Consider the following 8,889-nt stretch of genomic DNA (forward strand, 5'->3'; position numbering starts at 1 on the left):
ATGGTCGAAGTAAACATATAAAAAACGAAGTATCACTTCATACAAGATTGTATCGAGAACGGGGATGTTAAAGTGGAACATATTCCCGGAAGCGAACAACGAGCCGACACGTTGACGAACGCTCTAGGTCGTATAAAGTTTGCGGAGATGCAAAAGCTACTTGGAGTGGATGATCTCTCGAAGGCCAAACCGAAATTAGAGGGGTGATTGTTAGCCATAATTTGGTTTGGGCCGGTCCATCGAGCCTATGGTGGATCGGTATCTTGGGGACCAAGTCCAGCACATTACTTGGGATACAAGATATTTAATTATTATTTAGATTTGTTTTTACCAATTAGTATTTGAGTATGATTATGATATTTGTATTTTAGTCTAGTTGGGTTTTGAAATCTAAATTAGTATATATACCCGAGCACATGGGTTATATCATTGTATTGTAATTTTCGAGCTAATGAGAATTACGAGATCGAACCTATGATCAAAATATCGTTTTTGTTTTCAATTCTGGTTACCAAACTTCATTGAGCAGTAGGCTATATACATCCAAGTCCTTTTTTAATGACTTACATATGTTTTTCCTTTGACACCAAATTCTCTATCATCATCTCTCTCTCTCTCTCTCTATATGTATATATATATAACTCACTTGAGTTGTGAAAATCCTATGTAATATCGTTTTTTTTTGTTACACACGTAATATGTATTGTTACATTTAATACAAAATATCGAAAAATCAAAAAAATATTTTTTTCCTATTTTTTGCTATTTTTTTACTAATTTTTATATATGTTTTTAGGAGAGAGAAAATATTATATATATGTTTATATTTTTTATTAACTTTAATTGGGGACCACAAGATTTAAACTTTAATTAAAAATATGTGGTTGAGAATAAGTTTATAAAGTTTTCACAATTCAAGTTGGTTTTTATTTTAACCTAAACATATATATATATATATATATGTCTTTGTTCAACCCAAACACATAAACTTAGTACCAAACTTAGTTTAATAATCGAATAGCAAGGGACCTGGTACCAACAGATATGTTCATTCGGATAAAGTCAAGTTCCTCCAGTTGATCTTTGTGTTCTGTTTAGCACTTGTAAACTTATTTGATTTAATATAGAGATTATTAGATTTTGTCAAGTTTGTTTTTGTTTTACATTCTCTCCATCCTTCAAAAATATTTCTCCAAATAAGGATGGCCGCCTGGAAGTGGCATTGAAATTGTGGTACTGAAGGCCATGGGACACTGTTCTTGTTCGGTTGGCTCTACCATATTCCCTCATTCCTCCCTTAGGTAATCAGTTTAAACTTGCATTGCATTCTCTTAAAGCCGGTGTACATTAGTGTAGGAGCCCTTCCATGAAAGAAGATGCATCAGAGAGGCAGAGTCACAACACTAGAAACAGTAATATATTACATATGAAGTATTATTTTGATTACAGTGACCTGACATTCGAAGATAATGAATAACATTTATCTGAGAAAAGAAACTGAAAACAAATGAGAAATTGTTCTTCCAACATATTATTCAGAACATAATCACTAACAACTCATGAAGGAGAAAGGATCCATGTCGTCACTTTCTTCGCAACTGAAAAACCATTTAAAGATCTGACGTTTATCTTTGACAGGCACCGATGAGTTCTTTAACAGCTTAACACATCCAAATGGTATGGCAACAGCTTCTCCAAAAGAAACCCAAAAGCCAGTTTTAGGGGGTGTTTGGGATTGCTTATTTTCATCAACTTATAACTTAATAACTTTTTGAAAAGTAATAAGGTGTTTGGGATTGCTTATATTGTGAGAGGAAAAGTTCCATAAGTTACACTTTTATAACTTATTAACTTAATGAAAAGTTGTAAGGAGGTAAAACAAGGAATCCCAAACACCCCCTTAGACATGTGTGCTCGTGAATTTTCATCTCCGAGCATCCAAACTGTTTGAAATACAGCAAGGTAAATGAGTAGAATTGCAGCGATACTCGAGAATGATACCCAGACATTGTAAAAGTATTCATGCTTCAGTTTGGCTCTCTTTTGGTTCCACCCATTGTTGCAGTAGCAATTAATCTTCCAAAGAACATCACGCAAATACGAGTCATCGACAGCCCCGGCTACCTCTTTACAAAGCTTGTTCACCAGTCTTGCTGCATGTTTGTTTCCGCCTAAAGTATGTTGCATAACGCCCGAATAATGAAGCAAGTCTATGTCCTCATCAGAGTTTATGAGCCTATCAAGAAAGAACACATAAGCTGTTACATGTGGCTTGCAGGCGGAGTAACACTGCTCAAAGGCCATCATGTTTCTAAACAATGTGAACTTGTAGTCATCCATGCTCACTGGAGCAATCTTCAGAACTCCCTTTTTAAAGCTTACATCTAATGGTTTACATTTTTCCACCATCTTAACCTTTACACCTGACTCTTTCAGTTCCTTTATTGAACGAAACATGTGAGGCTCCTTAACGAGAAACTTATTTTGCAACACTTGATCAGTCGGGCAGATACTGGCCCGAAGGAGTTCTAGAAAGTGGCTTCCATCTGCACCCAAAGCGTCGTTCTTGGGAGTATCTAAACACTTGTATATCATAGGCTCGAAGTATCGAAGCGCAAGCTCCTTCAAACCTAAGTTTTTTGTGGGTCTACTTATTATGTCGTATACTTTGTTCAAAACGAACATTGGGAGCTGATTTTCTAGCATGATCAGATCCCGTTGGAGAACGAGTAGCATCCATCTCTGTATTTGTACTGACTTCTTACTGTAATCCATTTCCCTTCCCTTAGAAGCTGTATGATGAAACAACTATCGACGAGCATCATTTCGATAAACTGATTGCTGCTAATGTTCAAATATTCTGAGTAACAAGCGCGCGCCTTCTGCTCCATCTGTTTCAGTTCGTTAAGTACTGACTTCAGGTTTGGGTAATTTGGCTTGCTTGGACCGAAGAGGCCTCGGAAGAAGCTTAATTTTGTGTTCTCCATGGCTTTTAAATGATCTGCTCCATGATGGTAAGGACCAATTGATACAATATTGGGTTCGTAAGCTTTTGGTTTGACTGACCGTAAACTGTCTAGAACTCTGTAGATGGAAGAAACATTGTTGGTTTGTCTTGGAACCGCAGCAGTCAGCTTTTCATGTAACACGGCTTCCAAATCTGAACCAAAATCCTGTGTAATATTTCTTCTAGAAACGTATACAAATCTCCCTCTACATATGGTTTGCAGAGATAATCTGGTGAGTTTGATTCTGATAATCTTTTGGTATTTTTAGTTTTTTTCAAATTTACCTTTTGCATGTGTTATGCATTTATAATCCGAAACTCTTGAGTAGTATGCTACTTTCGTGTATCCTTCCTAAAGCAATATTCCTTGACATGTGTGGAAGGGAGTCTTTAGTCTTCATATATATTATCATATATAAAAGAGTAGGACCAAAATGAACATAACTTTGACTTAAAATATATTAGGATAGAGCCCGTCTATTACACGGGTGGTTAAAAAGTAAACAAAAAAGTTAAATTTAATAACATACATAATAACATACCTTATGGATTTATAAGATATATATAATTTTCTAAAATACATAGATTAGTAAGAATATTTTGTATTTGTATTTTAAAAGAAATCAAAATGAAAGGTTGTGTGAATCTATAACAATTAAGAAAAATAGAATGTGAAGATTAATTCATCTTAGTTGAGTTGGTAAGCCACGAACTTTTAAAATTAAGATAGTGAGTTCAATTCTTACCAACAACATATTTTTCACTTTATCATTCATTAAATGAAAATTGTAAAAACTGAAAACTTCTAATCGGCCACTTATATTAATTAATCCCAACTTGCTCTATAGAGAAATGTTAAGAAAGAATCAGTAAAGTATATTCATTGTCGTCAATGTTGAGTACAACCACTTTAACATATATATACTTGTAGACATATACGTTTTCTACCATTAAGAGGTAACATTGTTGGGTTTATGATCAGTGATCAATATCACAACTTTTAACAACACTACTAATATAAATTCGATCAATATATGATTACAAATACGCATTGAGTTGACGGTATGCATGCACTATAAATATCGTTAAAAGTATTATCATTAAATTTTTTGATTTTATATGCAATATACATGCATGTCTAATATTACAAATTTTTTGACACAATATTTATGTAGTAAAAATAGTTTATTTATGGAGATCATATTTTTCTTTTTATAGTTAGTAGTTACATAATAAGTTTCTAATGTGTGACATTTGTCAATTTCGGGTTATTTTATACTTGTATTCTTAATGTAAACCCGACCCGTTTTGTATCCCGAACCTTTCGATATTATCAAAATGATGAATTGTATGTTAAATATTTGTTTTATAGTTGTTGGATAAAAAAAAAACACCCTTTTCGGTTTCTTAAAATTCCCCGAAAACGCTCAAAACGAACTCCAGAGACTAAAACTACCAAAATGGAGACTTGAAGGACCCATTTTTAGTTTGTGCTTCTTGGGTCTATAACCAACCCATTTTCATGAAACACCCTTTATGAAAGACCCATTCAACTTACTCTATATATACACACCCATCTTCTTCATTTCTCTCTCAAATTCTTGAATTCTAAGGTTGTTCTTCATAAGCTAATCTTTCATTTTAACTAACTTCTCAACACTTAAAGCTTGATGTTACAACATATATATAATGTACACTCCTTGTTTACCTTCGGTCTTTCATTTCTCCGGTCTCGGCCGGTTGAAATGTCGGGCTAGTAAGGCAAGGTTACATGGAGGACTTTGTAGTCCTTGTTTATATATTTAACAAATCTAACCATATAACTTGTTATACTTGCTTAACTTCTACATATTTTAGTTTATTGTTCATATTTGTCAAGTTCCATGGTATTGGGTATGTGGTGACTAGCCTCGGTTTCATCCCGAGTTGAGAACCGAACCAAAAACCGAACTTTTGTTTAAAAGCATTATTGTTAACTTTTTGAATGTAAAACTTGAGTATTATTATTTATAAGTTATTTTACAAGTTCCATGGTAATTGGGTATGTGGTAACCATCCTCGGTCTTATTCCGAGTCAAAGACCGAACCAAAAAACGAACTTTTGTTTAAAAGCTTTATTGTTAACTTTTTGAATGTAAAACTTGAGTATTATTATTTATAAGTTATTTTACAAGTTCCATGGTAATTGGGTATATGGTAACCATCCTCGGTCTTATTCCGAGTCAAGGACCGAACCAAAAACCGAACTAAACCGAGTTCACTCGCTTAAGACACACAAGTGTGTTTTTAGCCACAAAAACTCATATTTTTCTTCAAGATTATATTTTAAATCAATTTTAGTTAGTTTCTAAACATACTTGGCATGTCGGTAACCAACTTGATCTTATAACAAGTTCGAACCGATAAGGTCGTATACTCGCTTAACGAACGTTAAGGTTCTTCACAATAGAACTACATACTTGGTTAAGTCTATTTTGATTTTATTGAGTTATCTCATAACATTTATTATTTTGGGAAGTTAACTGTGAGCTTGGTCAATTATCAAGTCTCGAACCGACAAACCCGAACACTCGTTTAAACCTCGTTTTGGGTATTCTTATAACCAAGGGTTTTGCAATATCGCATTTTAACCCACATTATTACTTAACATAGGTTGAGTAAAAAAAAGAAAAAAACTAATGAATAGAATACCGAGACCCGGTTTCGAGTAAACTTATTTACAAAACTCGTTTCTTTAATTTCTCAAATATCTACATTTTAAATCCTAAACTTTATTTATTTACTTTATTTGTCATGTATTTTATTTTAAACCCTTCCAAGACTACCTACTAACACAAGACCCGTTTAATATAGGTCTTGCTCGTTAAACCGATCTCTCCGATTATTCACGACACTATCTTTCAAGTTACTTGTTAATGTGAGTACTTTTTCATCCCCCGTTTTCCATCTTTCATTTTGGGGGTGACATTGCATACTTATTCAAATTCAAATGATTTATACTTGAGTTTTAAACCACAACACGTATTGTATATGTTTACTTAAATAAATGCTCGATTTGGTGTTATATGCTTTACATGATTATGTGCAAATTCTTGAATGCTAAGGCGGGTAGCCTCATCAAAGTATGATCATACGTTAATTCTGAGTATATATGGTATCCCCATATAGAAAGGTGTCGTCAATGTATTCTTATTGACGATTTCATTATTGTCGTCAATGTATTCTTATTGACGGTTTTATTATCTAAATTGTTGCTATTATTTATTGTTTTCATATACTAGTTGTGGATTTCATACTATATACTTATTGTCCAAAACTATGAAAATTGCTCACCAACCTTCGTGTTGACAAACTCTATTTTATGCAATGTTACAGGTTTGATGTTAGCTTGATTGGATTACTTGAAGAAACTTATTATCTTGGCTTTAGGATATTAGAAAATAAAAGAACAAGTTATTTGTTTATCTATCTATTTTGGCATTTTGTATGAACAATTGTTGTGTTATTTATGATGATATGGATTTAAATGAGTTGTTTAAATATTGTAACTTTATAGTGTCATTGTACAATGAGCAATCATGTCGCGCCTCGATGTTTCCGCCTTCATTGGTCGGGGTGTGACATAATGTATCATTTTAAATTCGAATTCTTGTCACTGTTTTGTCTCTATATATATATATAATTATATGTTGTATATAATTTTAATAAATACAATATATCATTCATTTTTTATTGCGCGCAATTACCTTGTTCAATGACATGTGTGTGATAGATAATACTTGGAGTGAATGCCGAAATCTCTACATTTTTTTGAACACGCTTCTCCTTTGATACATAGAGCATTAAAAATTAAAATAGAACACGCTTCTCCTTTTAAACATTTAGCATTAAAATAAGACCAAGACCACATAAGACTTTGAAAGCTATGTTCTTAGAAATTAATGACTCTTGGACTTGTATAATTATATTAGTCACTAGTTTTATTCCATCCTTTTACGTGGGCTACCTTTATTTTTATTTATTTTTAGATAATTAACATGGTTGTATTAAGCTCAACTTTTAGACGATCATAATTGAGCCTCATGGTTAAAAAACAAGAGAGAAACATATGAAGAAACAATAAAGTAAATTCATTAATGTTGTTACTGTTTTGAGTACAAGTACTTTTCTTATTTATTGGCATACTTTTCTTTCCATTAAGATCACACTAACATTTCAACTAGGCAATATGGGTTATAATAATGAGTCTGATTAAAATGTGTCGTTTTGAAAATGAATCCATTTAATCTGGTTAATACAGGTTATAACTAGAATGGACCCGAGTTGAATTGAGTTGTTATAAAAAGATATAGTGACAACTCAATTCAACCCAAGTCTTTGAGATAATTAACATGCCCGAATCAAGTTCCTTTGTATGATGATATGTTCATTCGGATCAACACAAGTTCCTCCGGATGACCTTTTGTTCTGTTGTGTTGTCCGAATCAAGTTCCTTCATATGATTCAAGTTCCTTATGTTGATCTTTTTGTTTTTTGTTTGTATATATTGTCAGAGTAAAAATAATACTTTGTGTTATTTATGTACTTGTGAATAGTTAATGACTCATTATGTCAATGCTCTTGTTTATATATAAAGTTAAACCCCCTAATTGAATGTGTCTTTTATCAACTCTATATGGTATCAGAGCCTTTAATTTTTTTCCACCGATCTTGATATGTTATTTTTCCACCCTCCGTGAGTTTGGTTTCAATGCTTAAGTACCTTTCTTTTACACGAAGGGTTTATGTGCAGTAGAGTTGACACCTCCTTGTTTGTTTTCAAACGAGATTCTTGCATTATGTACCTTTTGGTGTACGTTGATGATCTCATTTTGACTGGCAATTAGGAATCTGTTATTACTTTCTTTATCAGTCGGTTAAATGAAGAATTTGCTATTAAAGACCTTGGCGATCTTAATTACCTTTTGACACTCGAGGTGGCTTATACAGATGATGGTATTTTCTTGAGCCAAGCTAAATATGCTCATGATATTCTTTATCGGGATCGCTTGCTTGATTCCCCTAAGCCGGTTCACGCCCCGCATGCTACTCATGAATCATTTATCTCAAAAGTTAAGTCATGTCAAGACCCGACGTTGTATTGATCACTTGTAGGTGCCTTCAATATCTCACTATTACATGGTCAGATATTTCTTATGATGTGAATCAAGTGAGTCAATTTCTTTAGGCTCCTACTGAAAACCATTTTCAGTGTGTCAAGCGAATCCTACGCTATGTTAAAGGTATCCTTGCTTTTGGACTTACTTTTCGGAAGCCGCACAATGTCTCTATTCTTGCTTATTCAGGCGCCGATTGGGCCCGATGTCTCGAAACGAGACGCTCTACCTATGATTATTCTATTTTTTGGTTGGTAATATTGTTTCTTGAAGTGCCATGAAGCAACCTACCGTGTCTCGTTCTAGTTGCGAATCCGAGTACCGGGCCATGGCTAATACAAATGCTGAGATTGTTTGGATTACACACTTATTACGAGAGCTTCATGCATTGCCTCCCGATCGCCCTACTCTGCTTTGTGAAAACCGAAGTGCATTGTTCTTGACTCAAAATCTCGTCTCTCACAAATGGGAAAAGCATATCGACTTGGATTGTCATTTTATACGCGAACTGGTCTTTTCCGGGAAGTTATATACCAAGTTCATTCCTACCAAGCTTTAGGTCGTGGACATTTTTACAAAAGGGATTTTTACATATTTCTCCTTCTTAAACCTTTGAAATTACATATTTCCCCAAAATACAAGTTTTTAATGCAAAATTTACAATGCTTTTTAAGCATGGTTTGGGGAAATATGTAATTTCAAAGTCTAGGAGGGGGAAATATGTAA

At 33.6% G+C, this 8,889-nt stretch overlaps 1 pseudogene; it reads right to left on the reverse strand.

Moving 5' to 3' along the window:
- Nucleotides 1–1,549: 1,549 nt before the first annotated feature.
- On the reverse strand, nt 1,550–8,493 carry LOC143540502 (UPF0481 protein At3g47200-like; annotated as a pseudogene).
- Between the last annotated feature and the right edge of the window lie 396 nt (nt 8,494–8,889).

Source organism: Bidens hawaiensis, unplaced genomic scaffold, assembly GCF_021521415.1.
Source record: "Bidens hawaiensis isolate Kalapana, Puna unplaced genomic scaffold, B.hawaiensis_p1.1 tig00012255_1, whole genome shotgun sequence".
NCBI lineage: Eukaryota > Viridiplantae > Streptophyta > Magnoliopsida > Asterales > Asteraceae > Bidens > Bidens hawaiensis.